General features: G+C 38.7%; 1 non-coding gene across 1 annotated transcript; it reads right to left on the minus strand.

Moving 5' to 3' along the window:
* Window positions 1-1,370: 1,370 nt before the first annotated feature.
* On the minus strand, window positions 1,371-1,510 carry LOC119473858. Its single transcript, XR_005203106.1, has one exon. It is a non-coding gene; the product is annotated as a small nucleolar RNA SNORA67 (small nucleolar RNA).
* Window positions 1,511-3,481: the final 1,971 nt, after the last annotated feature.

The following is a 3,481-nucleotide window of genomic DNA, read 5'->3' on the forward strand; positions in this document are numbered from 1 at the left end:
ATGTCATGTTTTTAAGTGCTGTTAAATATTTTTAAGTGCTTTCTGTGGGACAGTCAGTTTGTATACCTAGCCCACAAACGTATCGGTATTCCACCATATGTTTTCTCCACGCCTGCTATGAGGATGTAAAACTGTTAGGAAAAATAAATCACAAAATTGAGCTGATTAGCTCCATAACAAATTTATGATTTTCAGCCTCAGCTGGGCCTTCTCTATTGTTCTACAACTCTTTAATTCATCTTTATTCAGTTTCATTTCTGATTTCCCACAGCAGCTGTTTCAACCCATTACTACACTCCAATCCTCCCACTCCAACCTCTTCATCTTTTAATCATTTCAGAAAATGAAGCTTCTTACTTCACAACAAAGAAACGACTTTCAGGTGAGAATCCCTTCAACCCTTCTTCATTTCATTCCAAAGTTTTTTTCTTTTCTTCATCCTTTCCTGCTTCCCTCCTCTCTTGGAAGAAGGGGTGTTCTTTCTTACCTTTTTTCCCGCTCTCTCTACGTATGGTCTAGAATAGTGTTACTTAAAGTGTGGTCATGGACCCCTTCCAATCCACAAACTGTTTGATACTGATCTGCATCAGCATAAGCACTGAAATTAAGAGTAAGAACTTTGAAACTTCTGTAGCAATTTGATAAATCAATTTTATGTTCATTGGCTCTAATAATGAAAACTTGGGGTTTGTATTTTGAATGTCTTTGTGTTTGTACTGCATTTTTCTAGTAACTCATTTTTATTATATTTTACAGAAGTACCAGTCTGCAACAGTTTGCAGACTTCAAAATCTGATCCTTCACCACAGATAGTTTGAGAACTGTTGGACTAAAACCCATCCTACACTAACTTGTCTGAGATTTGACTCCATGCATTAACCCTTTTCTCTCTCATTTCTTCACTCTCACTCTCCATACACATTCTGTTTTATTTTTGCCTCAAAAAGTGACATTTATTCAAAGAAAAAAAAAAAGACAAAATGTCCATCCTTTGGCTCCCTTCCCTCCCAGCTCTTGCTGCTCTTCAGTCTCTCCAAGACTGAACTCTCGCTGGGGCTAGGTTGCAGGAGAGCCCCTCAGATGAGGTCAGCAACACTAAGGGGCATTAGCTCAATGGAGGTGTTGTAGAAGGTCTCTAAGTCTTGAAGAGTCCTCTTGTCTTCTTCTGTCACCATGTTAATAGCCAAACCCTTACAGCCAAACCATCCACCTCGACCAATTCTGTGGATATAGTTTTCCCTGTTGGTGGGAAGGTCATAGTTGATGACTAAAGAAACCTGCTGCACATCGATGCCTCTGGCCTACATCAAGAAAGACAACTCTTCAGCATGTGCATGAGAATCTATTCCAAAGGGATGACATGTTGGTATCCATGTAGGCAGCCAAGGAAAGGAGAGGAAATAAGCATCCCTGTTCTCCAAAGACCTTAGACATGCCAGATTCTATTCCAAGTTGCTACTTTCCTGAGAGGGGCACTGGATGTCCCCTTGGAGAGGGAATCACCTTGGATGACATTCTTACATATTAACTTTGCCTACTGTATTGCCATCTTATTTCTCACTTTCTGTTTACTGCCAGCCTTCTCGAAAGAATAATTCTCATATACTGTTTCCACCCTCCTCATCTTATGTTTATCCCTCAAACCATGGCAACTTGGCTTATCCCCCTACTACTGCTCCAGGAAAAGTCACCAGTGATGTTTAAATTGCCCAATTCATAATGGCCCTTCTTGTCCTGTCAGACCTCTACTCTGTGTTTACTGTGACCACCCCTTCCTTTGAGGACCTCTCTTCTCCTATGTTTCTCTGATAGCCCTCATCTGATTGTTACTTCTTTCAGTGTCTTTTAGAGTGTTCTCTTACTCCAGCTACCTGTCATTCAGGTAGCTGGAGTAAGAGAACACTCTAAAAGACACTGAAAGAAGTCCTCAGACTTCTCCTTTTGCGCTACATTTATTGCCATCAATTTATTCAACATCTGTGTGCTGATGAATCCCAAATATCTTAACTCTAACCCTAACTTCTCTAACCAAGCTGCACGCTGAGTTTTCAATTGGCTTACTAGATAGTTTCACGTGGATATCCCAAACACATCTGGAAATCAACTTATCTGAAACAAAAACTTGTTATACACAACCTTGGGCTTCTTAGGTATTCCCTGCTTTAGTTATTGGCCTCTCTATCTACCTGATTACCCAGGCCTGGGAGTCATCTTTAACTCTTACTTATCTCTCATTCTTATACTAAGTCCATCAACATTACCTTAAATCCATTCCACTTCTATTGCCTTATTTCATCAACCCCTACTGAGAGCCACGTGACTACTCTCTCTATATCCAGTCTATTCTTGGCACCTCTATCAAAAGGAATGTTCAGAAAACACTGTTCTGATCTATCACTTTCCTGCTTAAAACCTTTCGTTAATTTCTCATGGCCTATAAGGAGAACCCCAAACTCTTTAGCATTGCATGTAGGAATATTTATAATCACATTCCAGACAAGTTCTCTAGCCTTGTTTTTCACCATTATCCCATTATTCTGGTCAGATTATTGGCAGTTCCTTGAGTATGCTATGTACTGTCACTTCTCTATTTTTATTTTAGGAAATTAATTTTATTCCCTTCTTTGCCCATGCTGTTTTCTCTTTCTGGAACGTTCCTCCCCACTTCTTTACTAATAAACTTCAACTCATCCTTTAAGTCCTAATTTAAATATTGCCTCCTCTATCAGGCCAGTCTGATGTTATAGATCTATTCCCTTCCGCCACCTAGTCTCCCTTTCTTGAGGACAAGGACAATGTCATGAATCTTTATGTACCTGGCCCCATGACTAGCATATAATGTTTCTTGAGTGACTACAAGAAGAAGAAAATAAAAAAGGAAAATAGTCTCCATAAAGGGTATTTCTTAATAAAATAATTATATCTGTGACATAATTTTTTTCATATTCTAGAGAAAAGAAAATTCTATCCCCTTAGGTAGTGGCATCTGAAAGTTACCAGCAACAGACTGTCAAAGAGTATATTGTAGATTCATTTATTTAAATCTCAAAGACAAAAAATATATTTTTCTTCTAAAAATGCCATACAATACATGTAGTAGGAGCTCCTACAGTAGTAGGAGCATTGTGTGTGCTCAATAATACATACAATATTGAAATCAACTGCAAAAATGTAGATACATGGTTACTGCTGCTTACCAGTACCATGCCTCAAATTAAAAACTACCAACAAGAAATGTAGCAGGTCTTGGGGAAGAATTATGTATTCAAATATTATTTTTAAATAATTTGTCCTTGTTGCTGTAGATCTGTTTCTCTTCTCCAAATCAAAATATGGACGAGCCTTTCTGTTCCCCTTTCTTAGGTGCTTTTGTTTGCGAGGTCAAAATCAGAAGTTCAGGAAGATCACCTGAATCCAGAGATTTTGGTTTCACAAGCCTAGGCTCATTGAGGAAAAGTATGCTGACTTGTCCCTGAGGGTT

This window comes from Cebus imitator, unplaced genomic scaffold, assembly GCF_001604975.1.
Source record: "Cebus imitator isolate Cc_AM_T3 unplaced genomic scaffold, Cebus_imitator-1.0 Scaffold189, whole genome shotgun sequence".
In the NCBI taxonomy this organism is placed as follows: domain Eukaryota; kingdom Metazoa; phylum Chordata; class Mammalia; order Primates; family Cebidae; genus Cebus; species Cebus imitator.